We start from the raw sequence: 21,527 nt of genomic DNA on the forward strand, positions 1-21,527 counted from the left end.
GTAGGGTGGGGGGGGTAATTCACTGTTTTTTTAGTTCTATGGGCCTTTTTCTTCTATGTCTCTGCGCTATACTTGTTTCGATTCGGGGTCCGGGCGTGGGGTGGATTGAGTGGGGGCGGCTTTGGAGGGGTGCGTATTTACTCATGTGACTATCCTGTTATCTAACTGCACCGCCTCACTGTCTGAGATTTTCTATGGTCGTTTTAATGATGCTGCTGCTCTCCTGTGTGGTGAAGCCATCTTGCGGACTCGAATCTCCTTGGTTCTATCCTTTACTGACTTTTTTCTCGAAAAAATTATTTAAAAACCTTAAAATTAACCTTCACTTCTCCTTCCCCTGGTGTCAAGGATCTCTCCAGTGTATACCTCTTGAATCGTAGCTAAGCTTGATCATCGATGCACAAGGGATGTAATGTCTGACTCAGTGCTTAGCCGTATTGTGGCCGGCCGGATGGTTGTAGGCCCGTATTTGTTCTTTTACTATGCACAAATAAAGGTTTTAAAAAAAAATAAATAAATAAATAAATAATAGTAATAAGTATTACTACTTGTTGTACGTAGTATTGCTGCTGTAATTTTGCGGTAAACCACAGTACAGACAATGAAGAATGAGGAAATTATATGCGGGGGTGGGCCCCAAAGGCCCGCGGACTGACACCCCCCCCCCCCCCGGGGCTTTACAGTATTTTGGGCAGGGGGGTCTCGTGGGCCCCACAAGTCCGGGGGACCACCACCTCCTCGGGGCTACTTTCAAAAACAAAGTGTGGAGGGGCTCGAACCCCCCCACACTGCCCCGGGGACCACCACCTCCCCAGGGCTTTAATCAGTTGGGAGGGGGGCCCTAGCAGGCCTTGGGACTGAAGTGGACTACATCCCCCGAGCAGCAGTGTGCCAGGAGTCGTGTTTGCAGAGTGGTGGACAAAGGGGGCGTGGCCTGTGTCCACCTATCAGCAATCCCACTATCTGGGGCATCCTGGAGGTATCAGGTAGGCTAGTTGCCCCCTAAGGACTCCCAGCAGCGAAGTGGACTTTAATCCCAATCCAAGAGCGCACCAGAGAGCACGTTTGCAGAGTGGTGGGGAAAGTGGGTGTGACCTGTTATAAGAACTTAGCAATGCTGCTGTGTGGGACTTACTGGAGGTAATAGGAGGGGTTGTTGCCAATTAACCCTCCTGTTACCTCCACTAAGTTCCTCACAGTGGGATTGCTAAAAGGTCTTCGGAGGCCACATCCCCCCTTTCTCCACCACTCTGCAAATGCGCCTCCTGGCACAGTACTGGTTGGGGGATGAAGTACACTTTGCTCCTGAAGGACTTTGGGAGCCAAGAAGCCCTCCTGGTACCTCCTATAAGTCCTACGCAGAGGAATTCCTAGGCGCTGGTTGGAGGCCCAGCCCCCTTTCTCCACCACTCTGCAAATGTGACTACCAGTTAAAGAAGCATTTGTAATTTAATAGGTCTTGCATTTGCAAGAGTTAGAGCTATTGGCGTTGTAAATGTAAAAGTTTTTTACTAATGTTTTTTGGAGTGGAGTGGATGTACGTTGTGTGTAGTGGAATTATGTGGTATGTTGTGCAGTGAAATTATGTGGATAGAAAGTATGTGGTATTCAGTGTATACGAATTATGTAGAGTGGGATTATGTGTTATGGAGAGTAATTATGTGGTATAGTAGTCTGTGTTGTGGAGTGGTAACCTCAGGTTTAGTCTTCCTCGTTTCCATAGAAGCTAAACTATGAACTTAATGAGACAAAAAAGAAGGAATTACTCAGGAGCACTTCTGGACCTAGTCAGAGGTATGAGCAGGGCCACTGTAATTATGTGACTGTTTGGCTGCACCAACTTTCGCACAATTATACATTTTCCGCATTACCCACATAATCCATCATCTGCTGCTTAATCTGCAGATTTGAAAAAAAAAAGCCTTGTTTCTAGCTCAAACGCTACCAAAAATGCAGCGACATATACCGTGGTGGAAGGTCCTTTGTAAACCTAGAATGGTCACCTGTTACTGCTTGCTAAATGTGGTTGTTAAATTGGTACCAATGGTGTGCAAGCCTCTCTTGCCTCTTTCTGCATTTCTGTTGCTTCTTTCTGCACCTTTCTTTCTTTTTCTGTACTTCTCATGCCTCTTTCTGCACATCTCTTCTGCTTTCTGCATCTATGTTGCCTCTTTCTGCACCTCTGTTGCCTCTTTCTGCACCTTTCTTGCGTCTTTATGCACCCCTCTTCCCTCTTTCTGCACCCCTCCTGCCTCTTTCTGCACCTCTTTTCCTTCTTTTTGCACTTCGTTTGTTTCTTTCTATAGCTCTCTTGCTTCTTTCTGTACCCCTCTTGCCTCTTTCTCCAGCCCTCTTCCTCCTTTCTGCATGCCTGTTGTTTCTTTCTGCACTTCTCTTGCCTCTTTCTCCACCTCTCTTCCCTTTTCTGCATCTCTGTTGCTTCTTTTTGCCCTTACCATGCGTCTTTCTGTACCTCTGTTGCTTCTTTCTGCACTCCCTGTGCCTCTTTCTGCACCCCTCTTCTATTTCTACACTCCTCTTGCCTCTTTCTGCACCTCTGTTCCTTCTTTCTGCACTTTTTTTGTAACTTTCTGCACCTCTCTTGTTTCTTTCCACCCCTCTTGCCTCTCTCTCCACCCCTCTTCCCTCTTTGTGCACCTCTGTTGCTTCTTTCTGCACCTCTCTTGCTTCTTTCTACACCCCTCATGCCTCTCTCACGACCTCTTCCCGCACCCCTCTTGCCTCTTTCTGCACCTGTGTTCCTTCTTTCTGCACTTCTCTTGTTTCTTTCTGCACCTCTCACTTCTTTCTTCACCCCTTTTGCCTCTTTCTGCACCCTCTTCCCTCCTCTTTCTGCACCCCTCATGCCTCTTTCTGCACCTCTGTTCCTTCTTTCTGCACTTCTTTTGTTTCTTTCTGCAGCTCACTTGCTTCTTTCTGCACCCTCTTGCCTCTTTCTGCACATCTCTTGCCTCTTTCTGCACCCCTCTTTCCTCTTTCTGCACCCCTCATGCCTCTTTCTGCACCTCTTTTCCTTCTTTCTGCACTTCTTTTGTAACTTTCTGCACCTCTCTTGTTTCTTTCTACCCCTCTTGCCTCTCTCTCCACCCCTCTTCCCTCTTTCTGCATCTCTGTTGCTTCTTTCTGCACCTCTCTTGCTTCTTTCTACACCCCTCATGCCTCTCTCACGACCTCTTCCCGCACCCCTCTTGCCTCTTTCTGCACCTGTGTTCCTTCTTTCTGCACTTCTCTTGTTTCTTTCTGCACCTCTCACTTCTTTCTTCACCCCTTTTGCCTCTTTCTGCACCCTCTTCCCTCCTCTTTCTGCACCCCTCTTGCCTCTTTCTGCACCTCTGTTCCTTCTTTCTGCACTTCTTTTGTTTCTTTCTGCAGCTCACTTGCTTCTTTCTGCACCCTCTTGCCTCTTTCTGCACATCTCTTGCCTCTTTCTGCACCCCTCTTCCCTCTTTCTGCACCCCTCATGCCTCTTTCTGCACCTCTTTTCCTTCTTACTGCACTTTGTTTGTTTCTTTCTGTACCTCTCTTGCTTCTTTCTGCACCCCCTTGCCTCTTTCTCCACCCCTCTTCCTCCTTTCTGCATGTCTGTTGTTTCTTTCTGCACTTCTCTTGCCTCTTTCTCCACCCCTCTTCCCTCTTTCTGCATCTCTGTTGCTTCTTTCTGCACCCATTGTGCCTCTTTCTGCACCCCTCTTTTATTTCTGCACTCCTCTTGCTGCACCTCTGTTCCTTCTTTCTGCACTTCTTTTGTAACTTTCTGCACCCCTCTTGCTTCTTTCTGTCCCCTCTTGCCTCTCACTCCACCCCTCATCCCTCTTTCTGTACCTCTGTTTCTTCTTTCTGCACCTCTCTTGTCTTTTTCTCCACCTCTTCCCTCTTTCTGCACCTCTGTTGCTTCTTTCTGCACCTCTCTTGCTTCTTTCTACACCCCTCGTGCCTCTCTCATGCCCTCTTGCCTCTTTCTGCACCTTGGTTCCTTCTTTCTGCACTTCTCTTGTTTCTTTCTGCACCTCTCACTTCTTTCTTTTCCCCTTATGCCTCTTTATGCACCCCTCTTCCCTCCTCTTTCTGTACCCCTCTTGCCTCTTTCTGCACCTCTGTTCCTTCTTTCTGCACTTCTTTTGTTTCTTTCTGCAGCTCTCTTGCTTCTTTCTGCACCCCTTGCCTCTTTCTCCAGTCCTCTTCCCTCTTTCTTCACCCCTTTTGCCTCTTTCTGCACCCCTCTTCTCTCCTCTTTCTGCACCCCTCTTGCCTCTTTGTGCACCTCTGTTCCATCTTTCTGCACTTCATTTGTTTGTTTTTGCACATCTCTTGCTTCTTTCTTTACCCCTCTTGCCTTTTTCTGCACTTCTGTTGCTTCTTTCTGCACCACCCATGCTTCTTTCTGAACCACTTGTGCTTCTTTCTGCACCCCTCTTCCCTCTTTCTGCACCCCTCTTTCCGCACCCCTCTTGCCTCTTTCTTCACCTCTGTTCCTTCTTTCTGGTCTTCTTTTGTCTCTTTCTGCACCCCTCATTTTTTCTGCACCCTTCTTGCCACTTTCTCCACCCCTATTACCCATTTTTGCATCTCTGTTGCTTCTTTCTGCACTTCTCTTGCCTCTTTCTCCACCCCTCATCCCTCTTTTTGCACCTCTGTTGCTTCTTTCTGCACTTCTCTTGCTTCCTTCTGTACCTCTGTCCCTTCTTTCTGCAACCCTTGTGCCTCTTTCTGCACCCCTCTTCCCTCTTTCTGCTCCCCTCTTGTCTTTTTCTGTACCTCTTGCTTCTTTCTGCACTTCTTTTGTTTCTTTCTGCACGTCTCTTGCTTCTTTCTGCACCCCTCGTGCCTCTTTCTGAACCCTTCTTCCCTCTTTTTGCAGTCCTCTTGCCTCTTGTCTCTACCTGCACCTCTGTTCCTTCTTTCTGCACTACTCTTGCCTCTTTCTGCACCTCTCTTGCTTCTTTCTGCACCCCTCTTCCCTCTTTCTGTATCCCCTTGCCTCTTTCTCCACCCCTCTTTCCTCTTTCTTCATCCATGTTGCCTCTTTCTGCACCCCTGTTCCTTCTTTCTTCTCTTCTTTTGTTTCTTACTGCACCTCTCTTGCTTCTTTCTGCACCCCTCGTGCCTCTTTCGGTACCCTTCTCCCCTCTTTTTGCAGTCCTCTTGCCTCTTTCTGCACCTCTGTTCCTTCTTTCTGTACTTCTTTTGTTTCTTTCTGCACCTCTCGTGCTTCTTTCTACACCCCTCTTGTTTCTTTCTGTACCCCTCGTGCCTCTTTCACATCCCTCTTCCCTCTTTCTGCACACCTCTTGCATCTTTCTACAACCCTCTTGCATCTTTCTGCACCTCTGTTCCTTCTTTCTGTACTTTTTTTGTTTCTTTGTGCACCTCTGTTGTTTCTGTATCCCTCTTGCCTCTTCCTCCACCCCCACTTCCCCCTTTCTGCTTCTCTGTAGCTTCTTTATGCACTTCTCTTGCTTCTTTCTGTGCCTCTCTTGGTTTTTTCTGCACCCCTCTTCCCTCTTTCTGCACCCCTCTTCCCTCTTTCTGCACTCCTCTTGCCTCTTTGTGCACCTCTATTGCTTCTTTGTGCAGTTCTTTTGTTTCTTTCTGCACCCCTCTTGTCTCTTTCTGCACTTCTGTTTCTTCTTTCTGCACTTCTTTTGTTTCTTTCTGTACCTCTCGCTGCTTTCTGTACCCCTTTAGTCTTTCTGCAACTCTCTTGCTTCTTTCTGCACCCCCTTGCCTCTTTCTCCACCCCTCATCCCTCTTTCTTCACCCAAGTTGCTTTTTCTGCCCCGTTCCTTCTTTCTTCTCTTCTTTTGTTTCTTTCTGCACCTCTCTTGCTTCTTTCTGCACCCCTTGTGCCTCTTTCTGAACCCCTCTTCCCACTTTTTGCAGTCCTCTTGCCTCTTTCTGCACCTCTGTTCTTTCTTTCTGTACTTCTCTTGCTTCTTTCTATACCTCTCTTGCTTCTTTCTGCACCCCTCGTGCCTCTTTCACACCCCTCTTCCCTCTTTCTGCACCCCTCTTCCCTCTTTCTGCACTCCTCTTGCATCTTTCTGCACCTCTGTTCCTTCTTTCTGCACTTCTTTTGTTTCTTTCTGTACCTCTCTTTTTTCTGTATCCCTCTTGCCTCTTTCTCCACCCCACTTCCCCCTTTCTGCTTCTCTGTTGATTCTTTAAGCACTTCTCTTGCTTTTTTCTGAGCCTCTCTTGCTTCTTTCTGCACCCCTTCTGCCTCTTTCTGCACCCTCTTCCCTCTTTCTGCACTCCTCTTGCCTCTTTGTACACCTCTGTTGATACTTTGTGCACTTCTTTTGTTTCTTTCTGCACCCCTCTTACCTCATTCTGCACCTTTGTTTCTTCTTTCTGCACTTCTTTTTTTCTTTCTCTACCTCTCGCACCTCTCTGTACCCGTTTTGTCTCTTTGTGTAACTCTCTTGCTTCTTTCTGCACCCCTTACCTCTTTCTCCACCCCGTTCCCTTTTTCTTCACCCATGTTGCCTCTTTCTGCACCTGTTCCTTCTTTCTGCACTTCTTTTGTTTCTTTCTGCACCTCTCTTCCCTCTTTTTGTACCCCTCTTGCCTCTTTCTGTACCGCTCTTCCCTCTTTTTGCACCCCTCTTGCCTCTTTCTGCATCACTGTTGCATCTTTCTGCACCTCTCTTGCTTCTTTCTGCATCCCTCTTGCCTCTTTCTGCACCCCTGTTCCTTCTTTCTGCTCTTTTGTTTCTTTCTGTACCTCTCGCTTCCTTTTGCACCCCTCTCGCCACTTTCTCCACCCCTGTTCCCCCTTTTTGCATCTCTGTTGTTTCTTTCTGTTCTTCTCTAGCCTCTTTTTCTACCCCTCATCCCTCTTTCTGCACCTCTGTTGCTTCTTTCTGCACTTCTCTTGCTTCTTTCTGCACCTCTGTCCCTTCTTTCTGCAACCCTTGTGCCTCTTTCTGCACCCCTCGTCCCTCTTTCTGCTCCCCTCTTGTCTCTTTCTGCACCTCTATACCATCTTTCTGCACCTCTTTTGCTTCTTTCTGTATCCCTCTTGCCTCTTTCTACTGTCCACTTCCCCCTTTCTGCATATCTGTTGCTTCTTTATGAACTTCTCTTGCTTCTTTCTGCACCTCTCTTGCTTCTTCCTGTACCCTTCTTGCCTCTTCCTGCACCCCTCTGCCCTCTTTCTGCACCTCTCCTGCCTCTTTTTGCACCTCTGTTGCTTCTTTCTGCATCTCTCTTGCTTCTTTCCGTACCCCTCTTGCCTCTTTCTGTACCCCTCTTCTCTCACCTCTCTTGCCTCTTTTTGCACCTCTGTTGCTTCTTTCTGCACTTCTCTTGCTTCTTTCTGCACTTTGGTTGCTTCTTTCTGCACTCCTCTTGCCTCTTTCGGCACCCTTCTTCCCTCTTTCTGCACCTCTCTTGACACTTTCTACACCCCTGTTCTCCTTTTTTGTACCTCTCTTGCCTGTTTCTTTAACTCTCTTGCCTCTTTTTGAAGTTCTCTTGTCTCCTTCTGCACCTCTGTTGTTTCTTTCTGTACCTCTCGTCTCTTTCTGTATCTCCTTTCCTCTTTCTGCACATCTCTCCCCCCTTTCTGTACTTCTCTTCCCTCTTTCTGTTCTCCCCTTCTCTCTTTCTCACCCCTCTTGCCTGTCTGCACCTCACTTGCCTCTTTCTACACCTCTCTACCCTCTTTCTGCACCTGTCTTGCCTCTTTCTGCACTTCTCTTCCTTTTTTCTGCACCTTTCTTGTTTCTTTCTGCAACTTTCTTGTCTGTTTTGTCACTTCTCTTGCTTCTTTTCTGTACCTCTGTTGCTTCTTTCAGCACCCCTGTTCCCTTTTTCTGCAGCTCTCGTGCCTGTTTCTGCAACTCTCTTGCCTCTTTATGCAGTTCTCTTGTCTCCTTCTGCACCACCGTTGCTTCTTTCTGTAGCTCTCTTGTTTCTTTCTGTACTTCTCTTGCCTCTTTTTGCAATTCTCTTGCCTCTTACTGCACTTCACTTACCTCTTTCTGCTCCTCTCTTGCCTCCTTCTGCACCTCTCTTGCCTCTTTCTGCAGTTCACTTGCCTCTTTCTGCACCACTGTTGCTTCTTTCTGCTCCCCTCTTGGCCTATTTCTGTACTTCACTTCCCTCTTTCTGTACTTCTCTTCCCTCTTTCTGCACTTCTCTCTTTCTATACCCCTCTTGCCTGTCTGTACCCCACTTGCCTCTTTTTGCACCACTCCTGCCTCTCTCTGCACCCGTCTTGCCTCTTTCTGCACTTCTCTTCCTTTTTTCTGCACACCTGTTCCCTTTTTCTGCACCTCTCGAGCCTGTTTCTGCAACTCTCTTGCCTCTTTCTGCAGTTCTCTTGTCTCCTTCTGCACCACTGTTGCTTTTTTCTGTACCTCTCTCTTACTTCTTTCTGCACTTCTCTTGCCTCTTTCTGCACTTCTCTTGCCTCTTTCTGTATCACTGTTGTTTATTCTGCCCTTCTCTTGCCACTTTCTGCACCTCTGTTGCTTCTTTCTGCACTTCTCTTGCCTCTTTCTGCCCCGTTGTTGTTGTTTCTGCACTTCTCTTGCCTCTTTCTGCACATCTGTTGCTTCTTTCTGCACCCCTCTTGCCTCTTTCTGTACCCCCTTCCTTCTTTCTACACATTTCTTCCCTCTTTCTGTACTTCTCTTCCCTCTTTCCGCACTTCTCTTCTCCTTTTCTGCACCCCTCTTGCCTCTGTCTACACCTCACTTGCCTCTTTCTGCACCTCTCCTGCCTCTTTCTGCACCCATCTTGCCTCTTTCTGCACTTCTCTTCCTTTTCTCTGCGCTTTTCTTGTTTGCTTCTGCAACTCTCTTGTCTGTTTTATCACTTCTCTTGCTTCTTTCTGCACCTCTGCTGCTTCTTTCAGCACTTCTCTTGCCTCTTTCTGCACTTCTTTTGCATGTTTCTGCAACTATTTTGTTTCTCATTACTTATCTTGCTTCTTTCTGTACCTCTGTTGCTTCTTTCTGTACCCCTCTTACCTTTTTCTGTACCCCTCTTGCTTCTTTCTGCACCCCTCCTTCCTCTTTCTGCACCCCTCTTCCCTCTTTCTGTACTTCTCTTGCCTCTTCTTGCATCTTTGTCTGCAGTTCTCTTGCGCCTTTCTGCACTTCTGCTTCTTTTTGCACTTCTCTTGCCTCTTTCTGCACCCCTGTCCCCTTTTTCTGCACCTCTTGCCTCTTTCTGCAACTCTCTTGCCTCTTTCTGCAGTTCTGTTGCCTCTTTCTACACTTCTCTAGCCTCTTTCTGCACATTTTACTCTTTCTGCACTTCTCTTGTTTTTTTCTGCACTTCTCTTGCTCCTTTCTGTACTTCTCTCGCCTGTTTCTATATTCAAATGGGAAGTGCAAGCTGTCAAGTTTAAAGGTCTGTATGGTCTAGTGACTGAGGTATATGTCTACTTGCACATGTTTGCATCTGAAGAGGGTAGCTTAAAAAGCGGGTAGCTTCTCTTATAGGTGGTCAAATCTTCTTAGTTCTGCTCTGGCATTCAGTTGCACAGGCAGACATGTCTTATGTATATATGTGTTATAAAGCCCCTCAAATATACTATTGAATACCCATGTGCTCTGTATTGTGAGCAGAAAGAAATGCATACACCTTTTTTACACAAATTTACAGAGTACGCTGTTTGAAACACAGGTATTCAAGTGTTTGTATGTTTATTTTCATTTAACATGTCACTAGGAACAAAAGCACAGACACCCATGCATACCTTCACAAACTTGGTCAGACTTACAAAAGTGATATGCTTAGGATTGCTGTTTTATATTTGGTAGGCCTAACATTCTGAGCAGTCGATTAATAGTGAACATTCAAGAGAAAAGTGAGGTTTAAGACATCTTCGGAGAAGGATTAGTGATTAGGGTACTTTGTATGAGTCTGTTGTAAGGTACAGTCAAAGTAGGCCTCTTTCTGCACCTCTGTTGCTTCTTTCTTCACCTTTCTTCCTCTTTCTGGACTTCTGTTGCCTCTTTCTGCATTTCTCTTGCTTCTTTCTGCACCTTTCTTCCTCTTTCTGCACCTCTTGCCTCTGTCTACACTGCTCTTGTTTCTTTCTGCGCCTTTCTTCCTCTTTCTGCACATGTCCTACCTATGTAGGCATAGTTAGAAATTAGCACTTAAAAAACCTTTTTTAATTCACTGAAAAAACCCTAGGTTTCAGGGACATTATAGTTATAAATTAGTATTTAAAAAACCTTTGAAATTCACTGAAAAAACCATAAGGTTTCAGGCACGTCATAGTTAGCAATTAGCATTTAAATAACCTTAGAAATTCACAGAAAAAAACACAGGTTTCAGGGACGTTATAGTTAGAAATTAGCAGTTAAAAAACCTTTGAAATTCACAGAAAAAAACATAGGTTTCAGGGACGTTATAGTTAGAAATTACATTTAAAAAACCTTTGAAATTCAATGAAAAAAACATAGATTTCAGGGACGTTATAGTTAGAAATTAACATTTAAAAAACCTTTGAAATTCACTGAATAAACCATAGGTTTCAGGGATGTTATAGTTAGAAATTAGCATTTAAAGACCATAGAAATTCACTGAAAAAACCACAGGTTTCAGGGATGTTATAGTTAGTTGGACATTTCACTCGTACAGAGAAATTCGGCCGTTATAGTTAGTTGAGCTAACTATAACTCGCGCCCCCACAATGCACTGCTGATGAAATCACATATTACATCCCTCATGACATGGTCAGTGACATCACTGATGACATCACTGATGACATCTCAAATGACAGGGCGCATGCCCCCATGCCATTTTCGGCAACAATGACCCCATCCCCGGGGCCAGCCCTTAAGTTAATAAGGGGGGGACGCGCGGCCCTTCCTTCCCTTGGCTGATTTCGGCCCCGGGACCCAATCCTCCAGCCATTTGTGTCTGGCTGCCCCGGTCCCACCCAGAGCACCCAATCTGCACTGGGACCGCGGTCCCTGCCGGCTCCCCTGTCCCCTGCGGGAGCCGACATTGCATTCACACACAGCGAGCTGCTAAACATGCAGCTCACTGTGTCTGAAAGAATTTGTCTGTTTCCCTGCTTGCTTGACAGCGGTGAAGGAAACAGACGAATGCTCCTCTTCCAGAAAGCAAAAGTATTTTCACTGCTCTCGCTTGCTGAAAGAGGAGTGTTTGCTGTGGCTTGGTGGGAGCATTTAAAGCTCCAGCTAAGCCACTGCAAACAGCTATGTACCGGGGTGGACACCCCGGGACATAGCAGGAGTCGGCCCTGGGGAGTGACAGTCTCCAGAGCCATGTATTCTTTCTTTGATTTGGCCCAAAGGAGGTGACATTCCTCAGGGCTGCGGGAGATCCACATGGTCCTCCCACATTCAATCAAAGGAAAGCTCTGGGGAGGTGGCGTTCCCCGGGGCTGTGGGGCAGTCTATGCGGCCACCCTTCATTTAATGAATGAAAAGCTCTGGGGAGGTGACAGTCCCCGGGACTGCGGGGGTGGTTTGTGCAGGCCCCCTGCATTGATTTGAAGTAAACCCTTGGGGAGGTGGTGACCTCCAGGGCTGCAGGGGGTCCGCACGGCTGCCCCACATTTATTTCAAATAAAGCCTCGGGGAGGTGGCGGTTCACAGGGCTGCTGGGGGCGGGGCACGCGGGCCCCGCATTATTTTACTGTTGTTTGCTCCAGGTAGGTGGTGGACTCCAGAGCGTGGGGTGTCACGTGGGCATCCCCCACATAATTAAAAAGCAGTGCCTGGGGATTTGGCCCATCTGGGGGTGGGAGCTCGCGCGTTTTTTTTTCTTCCAATTTTGCCACACATCTGCAGATCCACCACGCACGATTTTCTGCAAAATTGACCCCCAAAAATATGTTGTTAACCCCCACCAGTGCTAGTGGGTCAAGGTATTCCTACCCTGCCCCCCTTTATTTTGTACATTTTCTGTGAGACTCAGCTGAAGCCGAGTCCCAAAATGGCTGCCAACACTTCCTGGTTCAAGTGTTGGCACCCAATCAGAGCTCAACACAGGGACTGCTAGATCCACAGAGGATCCGTATCCCTATACAAAAGGTATGATGTATTGAGTGAGAAGATATGAATATAACAACCAATAAGCAGCTATTTAATAATATATAAAGGCCCACCTCTAGCCCACAGCCATCTTTTGACGTGCAGAATAAAGCCATATATTAATCTTGAAACTTCTCAGTCTCTTGCACCGCTAAAGTATAGTCTTGTAGAATTGAAACCTTCCTTCATAATACTTAGGAATTGTTGTTACTCCAGTTGTATACATCTTGGTTAACATTACACAATTTTTGAGTTAATTGAATATCATGCTCAATACAAATAGACAGATTATTCCTATCATTTGGCTGCAATTCAATTCTTACTTGTCATATCATAGGCTATATGGTCTATTTACCAGAATGTTATCAAGAATTCGGGGATGTTTTTGATTTTAAAAAAAAGGCAAATACTCGACCTCCACTTGTGACATTTGATGTATAGGCTGGTGCTTCAATTCCTTACATTTGGATCTATGCATTTTCTTAGCCACAGAATAAACATCTTAAAAATACATTGAAGATGGTTTCATAAGGCATTCACGGGCAACGGCACCTTCTTTTCTTTGTTCCAAAGATGGAAGGAAATGGATGCATGTATACTGACTACTGGGCTAACACAAATTCACTGTAAAAAAACGGTACACATTGACCCATTGTCACTTATACCAATATTGCTGGATCATCTTAGCAAGGCATTGATTTTTACAAAATTGAACCTCTGGGGTGCTTATCATCTACTTTGGTTTGTTAGAATATCAAGTCATGCCCTTCATACTTTACAGAGCCCCAGTTACCTTCCAGTATTTCTTTGATGAGTTGTTTCAAGGTCATGTTGGCGTGTTTTGTACCAACAATATCCTCATTTATTCCAAAACCTGAACAAAGCATGAGCCACCACAAGTAAAAGCTGTATTGTAATGATTGCGTAAGCATAGTCTTCATGCCAAATTGGAAAAATGCATATTTAATGTGACTACAGGGGAAACATCACTTACCCCACATGCGAAACAACGCATGCCATTACAACGCGGTCAGTATAACAACTGCGTTGTTACATTACATTCCATTACAACACAAGCCCTTACAATGACTTGCTGTAGGGGGTCAGAAGGTGTTGGATTTTAAATCCAACACCTTCCCTCCTGTTGCACAGACTGGAGTTGAAATAGTAAATTATACTATTCCAACATCCAGCGCCCCCCCAACAGCAAGTCGTTGTAATGACTTGCGTTGTAATGCTAAGCGATGTAACTATGCGTTAGTTGTAATGACCGCGTTGTAATAGCATGTGTTCTAAACGCATGCATTCTAATGTATGTGTTCTAATGTGGCCTATTCAACTACAGTTGTGTGGGATTGCAATCAGTGGGGTTTTGCTACAGCAAAATGCAGAAGCACATTACACCTGGTTGCGTACTCTAATCGAAATTTCACCCCAGCAGAAATAAACTACACCATATACCATATATATATATATATAAGAGCTTCTGCCCATTTGGTGCGTATTTTAAGAGTGGAGGCATTATCTATCAGGAGCTAAACACATATTCACAGTTTACACTGACCACTAGAACTGATAAATCATGAAGTACTCTAAGGCGTTAACTCCCCGATTTAGATAGGCATAGTACTTTTCTGACTTAGAATTTATCATCACCTACAGACCCTGGGGCACATTTAAAAAGCCCCCTGCCCTTGCACTAAACGAGTGGTGTTTGTTTTATGTTTTGTTGATAAACCAAATAAAAATATTTCAAAAAAAAAAAAAAGCCCCCTGCGCCACCAGTACGTCACTATTTGTGACATTTTGCACAAAAACAATCTCCCCATGACGCAGGCATCCTTGCGCCATGGTGCAAGGGTGCCTGAGTCGGCACATGGCACCACATTGTGCGCCAGCCCTGGGGAGAGCACAGGAATGCAACATATCCTTGTAAATATGTTGCATTCCTGTGCTTCGGAAGTGCAGCAGCCAAAGGACTTGCTGTGCCACGGTGCGGCACTTCCTTGTAGATCTGCCCCTCAGTGCCCAGAATGGGAAAGCAGATGCTTTATCCCACCCAACTAGTAGCAGCTTAGAGGAAGAGCATATATCAGAATCCCCACCAAAGGGAGCACCAAAGCTGCACTGACTGCTGATGTTTTATTTGAACAATTTACACAAGAATCTCAACGGATTCTTATAGAGACCTAGGGCCAGATGTACAAAGCTTATTATGCGTTCACAAATGGCCCGATTCACAGAATCGGGCTGTTTGTGAGCACAAAAAGGCATTTTTTGTAATGTACAAAGCTCAAAATGTGTCCCGATAACCTGTTACCATATCGCAATTTGGGTTTGCTAATCGGTATTTGGAAGGTGCGTGTTTTGGGTGTCCCTTCCTGATACCGATTTGCATTGGTATGTACAAATGTTGTGAGACCAAAATGTGGTCACAACACATTCACATTTTACCACCAAATCGAAGTTGGTGATAAGCCATTCGCAAAAGTGACCCCTTCCCAATCCCATTTGAGAATGAAAAAAAAAATTCTAACAGCAGGCTGTGGTCACTCTTAAAAAATGAAACAGAAAACTTTTTTTTAAACGCATCCCATTTTCTTTTAAGGAAAATGTGCTGCATTTCAAAAGGAAAGACTGCTTTATTTAAAAGCAGTCACAGACATGGTTGTATGGTGACCCCAGCAAGCCACCATCCCTGTGTTTTTTTTATGAGGTTGAGCCTGGCCATTCCACCTAGTGCTGTATTCTAGTATGTAGCTCCGCCTACTCTCCGCCCATATTTGTCATTGGCTTGTGTGATTATCCTTCCTAAAGGCTGGCTTCTGGTTCAGTAATAGGCTTGTTAGTCCCTCCTTAGTACCGCCTTGTCTTCCTTTGTAACCTCCCATGAGGACGGGCCCTTTTACTGGTGGTGTTACTCGCTCTGTTTTATCTGCATCTGAGAGCACTATTTTCTTTAATGCTTTTCTCCCATTCCACCCAGTGCTTTCCTGATACAGTGCGCACTGCCATGCTTTGTGGACCTTTTTACACTGCTTTTGCAATATTTTATGATTTTAATAAGCAACGCAGTACAGGTGACATGCAGCGCAGCTTTACTAAACGCATAAAATATTGAAAAAAATGTAGATTGCAGAGATGCGCCTTTCTTATATTCGGCGCCGCTTGACAAACTGTTGGGCAGTGTTTTTGCAGTGCCACCAGGACATGGTTAAAAGTAAAAACTCGAATGCGTCAATAAAAACTTTTTATCAACATAAACTAAAAATGCTTATTTTGTGATACCTTTTATCGGTATCGTAAGACATGCGTTGATTGGTCTCTGTTATAACGAACACAGCGACTCCATTTGAACAACGCTGTTGTTCCAAGGTCTCTATGTTCAGAAGTTATAGCAGATATGAACATAACAATACACAACAACCCAACTGGTAAAATATTAAAACGTGTAATTCTCTTAATTGACTGGCCCCAAGACAGCGCATTCCCATTGGCTTTTTTCTCAGAGTCATTTGAACACCGATTTTCCAGATTAAGATTCTTTTTTCTAATTAATCAGCTGTGTTTGTCCAGTTGTTAACTTTGACCCGAACCAAGACTAAAACTCCCAAAAGCACTAATTGATGAATAAAAGTACAGGGCGAGAACATTGTTCCACAGTTAGATGAAATTATTGAATCCCCATATGCATGCCATCAAACGCGTACGCCTCACCCGCACCGTATAATATAAAAACTGAAGCTGGTAGTGCGGTGACTGACGTCTTTAATCAAGTATAAATGTAGATTGCTGTGGTGAATAGATTGTTTTCATATCAAACACTTAAGTGCTGCCGCATCCCTCACGTGGCGTAAATGCAGCACATAAAAAGAAAAATAATGGCACGCCCTGGCAGAACACAACCAGAAGATTTCAGAGGCCAACTACTTGTTTTGGACTTGATTTGTCAGCAACTGCAGCTCGTCTCCTTTTGCCAGTCACTCCAGACGGCACAGGCGGTATTGGGAAAAGTTTTGCACATGCACAGACAGTAGCTTGGAGCTCTCATACACTGATTAAAATTATCTACTTATTCACACAGACTGCCGTCTAGGAGGTGTTCAGTGCTGGGCTTGTCAAAAGTAACTGTGCCCCTTTTACTGCCAGCCTTGCCTCTTGTAAGCAAGGACTATATGTACAAAGTGCATGTTTATGCACCGCTTGTAGGTTTTCAAAACACATAAATAAAAGGCATTGTCATTTAGAATGCCAACAGCTCAAACTCTCGCATATGCGAGACCTGTGGCTCTGCAAATGCTTGTATTCAGAATGGGTTGCAAACTGAGCCCTACACCATTATTATTCATGAGCTAGGTCTATTGCGACCCGGTAGGAATCCCAGAAAGTGTAAAACACACTTTTGTACATTAGTGTTTGCGATTACCAAATAGTGAATCACAAAAATTAGCAATTTGGTAATCGCAAACACGAATCTTCGTACATGTGGCCCTTAGTCACAAGAGCACGATGACAGATAAGAGTCTGAAAGACTTCTTTATCTAGGAGGAACTATTTACATTCCAAACAACGCCTTAAAGACTCAAGTTATTTCTCGAATCCATGATGCTAATGCACGGGACATCCCAATACTGCAAAAACAATAGAAGCCACACATTGAACTCTTTGGGGGCCCATGTTAACAGACATGTGGGGCTGTGCTCCATTTGTGCATGGCTCAAAAGTCCACATACAACCCGAGTGGATTACTTTTGTTCGGTCTGATATCCCACGGTCTATGACACAGTGTCATGGAGGGCGGGATGTAGGGCAAATATCTGAGTGGAAACTAATCACCTGACCAAGATGGAGCTGCTTATATCACTCAGTGCATTACCAACATAATGGGACATCATGACTTGTCCCAAGATTTGCCACAACATATAATGCATTTATATAGTTTGCAGATTGTGTTGATTACTGACAATGGGTCTCTGTTCACTTCTTGGTTTTCATGCACCTTTTGTATATTAAATGTGAACACTTGTTTGTCCTGCAGTTATCAGTCTCCAACGGATGGACAAGTGGAACGTCTAAATCCATGGTTAGCGCATTACTTGAGATGTTGGCACTGCAACAGGAAGAGGTCTGAGCAAGACTCTGTTGCTTGCGAGGTCATATATATAACAAAAAAAAGCATTCTGCATTGGAGATGCCAACCTTCTACCCTCTATTGCCTGCAGTTCATCTCCCTAAAAGCTCTCCTTTTGCAGTTTCAGTACAGGTTACTCTGCCCACACTATGGAATGAAAACCTGGTGCAAGTTATCATTCCATTCTGTGTTTTAGTGGGGGGAATATGGGTATTCCTTGCTTCCTTCAGAGTCAGGACCACGTTAGTGTACCTTCCGTATTTTCCAACCGCCTTCCAAAATAGACAACATGCAAAGAAATCCTTCAACAACACAGACAACATTGTCTTCTTTTGTTAGAGGCATGAAAGGGAAGGAAGCCTTCTTGGCCCTAAAAAAGTCCTTTACTTCTGCTCCAATCCTACGTCATCCAGGTGCATTTGGCCTTTTATTATGAAAACTGATGCTTGTGCTACCACCTTTGGGGCTATTCTATCTGAAAGAGACCCATGGATGGAGGGCTTCCACCCAGTGGCTGTCATTCTTGAACTTTAAAAGAAACAGAAGAACATAACACAATATGGCAGAGAATTATCAGCCATTGAAGATATGTTTGGCCATTTGGGGCAAAAATTCAAAAGGAACCAACAATGAGGTAGAAGTTTGGACAGGTCAGAAAAATCTTGGGTTTCTTACGTTTATGTGCTGTGAAATCACAGACATGCTTAATGGGTGCTTTGCTTTACCCGCTTCCCTTTTCCCATCAATTACAGACCAGGAAATATGCACAGTAGGGCAGATTGTTCATTGTGAAATGCAAAACACTTTGAGGAGACACCTCTGCCACTAATCCCGTCTTGTTTCCCACCAGATCCTTCACACCCGACACATCTATGGAAGCTGTAAGGGAAGCTCAACAAGACATTTCTAAACAAATGTTTACTAGAAGAACCACATCTAAGATTTGTTCAATATAACATGCTGTACAGACAAATGAAACTGTTCAGTCAATAAAAGGAGCTCTAGAATTAAATACTCCAGTTTGGTTACAATGCTCCTTTAGCTGGCCATCCTGGCATTCGATGAGTTGATGAGTTGATTGCATGTTTTTTCTTGTGGACGGCCACACATGAGAAACATTATCCAAGGATACATAGCAATTTGTGTTACTTGTTTACAATCTGAGAATGCATGTTCAAAATGTGTAAGTCTATTACAACTTTTGCAGTCCTGCCAAGTACCACGCATCAGAAGTTAGATTAACATATTTTAGTGCTGGTGTCCACATCACTGCACTACAATGCTTTAGTCACGCATTAAAGTTCCCCACGGACTACCCGGAGGCATGCTTTACAAGTTTAACTAGTGAGCTCACTGTGCTTCCCAAAGGAGATGTGTGCTCTGTTCTCCCAACACTGGGTGCCTTTCTCTTGTTTAAATATTCAGTATATGGGCACCAACATTGTTAGGTGCATTGCTGCACCGCGGCCGGGGAATGAATCATCGCTAGCAGTTCAATGAAGCCTCTGCCCTGCTCTGCTCACAGTCAGTGGACCACGTGGTGTCATTCTGTCAGTGCAACCATTGGTCATGAACACAATCCGGGGGAGGCGTCCTGCCTGCTGTTTTAAGGCACAAGGCTCGCTCCATTGTGACTACAGCATGTCTGATTGACCGGGGCATCCCCCAGATCAGACACAGAGGGCGGCAGCTCTGTTTCTCCTTGCCGCCGCCCGATCATTGCAAGAGGTCGCGTTGGCTAGTGTAAATAAACCCTTGCATGCTGTAGTGTTGCGCTCTAGTCCTCACACGCTACGTGGTTACGTAGCGCGCGAGGACAGCGTTGATGCGGGGATTGCGCATGCGCGAGGAGAATTGAGACCGCGAGGTCGCCTCTTGCCCGGCGCTCTCCCGCTGTTGCCTAATAAAGTATAATTACCCATATACATACTCCTGGCTTTCGTAGCATTTATTCAGGCAATGACCAGCAACTTTACAGTGGCGACGACGATGGGATTTTGGAGAAATAGGTGGTGAGGAAGATTAAGAGAACTAAGCCACCACAACTGAAAGCACTGGCCAGCCTGGAAGCCACCACAGGGGACCACAGGAAGGAAGACTACCACCAAGGTGTACAACACGGCAGGAGAGCGTGGCAGAGGCAGCAAGAAAGGACAGAAGCCAACCACAAGGTGAAGTACCAGATGTTGGGGCAGAGAGCAAGAGAAGGACGGAGAATAACCCCAATCCAAAGGGACCCTGGTGAAAGTTGCAGTACGCAGAGACAGGGGAGCAGGAGAAGCCCGACAGGATCAGGCGCAAAGTGAGAGCGCGGACGCGCCTGGCAGTCCGAGAGGCCCAGGGGCGGAACCAGAAAGACGCGCCACAATGAGCACGCAGGCATCTTCACTAACGACGCCAATCCCGTTTCTGCCGAGACCTGGAGAACCTCAAATGAAGTGGGAGGATTGGAGAGAGTACTTCAAGAACTACATTGCAGCCCTAGAAGATGAAAATGGGGAGGCCTTCCCCAGCGCGAGGAAGAAAAGGATCCTCCTGCACAACTTAGGCCCGGAAGGCATAAGGGTCTTTCAGAACCTGGTACCCACACCCAGACAGAACTCAGATGACGACGTATTCAGGCACGCCATAGAAGATCTCGACAACCACTACCGTCCAGCAGTGTGTGTTTCCATTGACCGGTACAATTTCCAGCAGAGGAAACAAGAAACCGGTGAATCCGTAGATGATTATGTGGCAGCGTTGAGAAAGTTGGCGGTGACATGCAAGTATGGAGTTCTGCATGACGAATTCATAAAAGATCAAATAGTCATGCACACCACCAACAAAACAGTGCAAGACAAGTTGTGGGCAAACAGTGAGGCATCGCTTAAAGAAGTAATTGCCATGGTAAAAAAGGCGGAATTGTCGAAAAGGTGTGCTGACGAAGCGAAAAGGGAGACCCTCCAGAAGACTATGGTGAACAAGGTGGACGACGCTGAACCACAAGGAAGGAGTAAAGCCATGCCGCCTGAAGGGAAAGGACAAAATAAATGGAAAGGGACAAACATGGAAGCAGAATAGAGACAACAATATGACGTGCTACAGGTGCGGAAGTAAAGCGCATGCAGCCCAGGACAAACGTTGCCCAGCGTTCCGAGTGAAATGTATGTTCTGCGGCATAATGGGTCACTACGAAAAGGTTTGTCGCCGGACAACAAAGAGACCAATGGTGAAGTACGTGATGCAGGATCAACAGGAGGAAGAAGAAGAACAAGATGAGGAAGATGGGGTGCTATGCGTGGAGGAGCAAGTGCTAGGCATCGAGGGCAAGCGCTCCCGCAAACCGCAATGTGACATGGTGATAGGAGGAGTGAGAATCAAGATTGTAGTAGACTCGGGATCCCCATACACCATCGTCCAAAGAGCAGTGTGGAAGGAAGAATTCGAGCCCAGTTTGGGATCAAGGTTAGAACCACCGGATATACGACCAGTATCGTACACAGGCGAACCCATTCCCATGGTGGGATACAGGAAGTTGACCTTCGAATTTAGAGGTAGAAGCGCGGAGTGCAAATTATACGTAGCAGAGAAGGGCCCATCTGTCCTAGGATGGATGGATCAAGGTGACCTAGGGATCAAGTTAGACCCAGGAGGGGACACGCAAGTGCTTATGACAGCTCCAGGGAGCTGGCCGGAACTGGAAGAGATGAAAAGCAAATTCCTGAAGGTATTTGGCGGGAAAGTTGGCAAACTGGAAAAATTCACACACAAGATTGTACTCAAAGAGAACTCCAAGCCGGTATCCCACAAGGTCCGCAACGTACCTCTAGCCATTAAAGAAGCAGTACAACAGGAACTACGCAGATTAGAAGAGAATGGAATTATAGAACCCATAGACAGCTCGGAATGGCTGGCCCCCTTGGTTGTGGCAATGAAACCCAGTGGCAAAGTCTGCCTATGTGTGTATCTTCGAGAACTGAACAAGTGCCTGAATGTGGAAAAATTCCCATTGCCGTGCATTGAAGAAATGTTGTCCAAAACGAAGGGGGTAAGGTGGTTCTCCACCATTGACCTTACTTCTGCCTATCACCAGATAGATCTACATCCAACAAGCCGGAAACTGACATCTTTTATAACACCCTTTGGATGCTATCAATTCCGCAGAATGCCTTTTGGTCTCGCTTCAGCAGCAGTGGTGTTCCAGAAATTGATGCATCGTCTCTTCAAGGACATCGAGGGCATTCAGTACTTCCAGGATGACATACTGGTGATGGGGACAGACAGGAAAGATCATGATAAGAAGCTAGATAAAGTACTTCGTGTGCTAGAAACCAATGGCCTGACCGCAGAATGGGAAAAGTGCC

This window comes from Triturus cristatus, chromosome 7, assembly GCF_964204655.1.
Source record: "Triturus cristatus chromosome 7, aTriCri1.1, whole genome shotgun sequence".
NCBI lineage: Eukaryota > Metazoa > Chordata > Amphibia > Caudata > Salamandridae > Triturus > Triturus cristatus.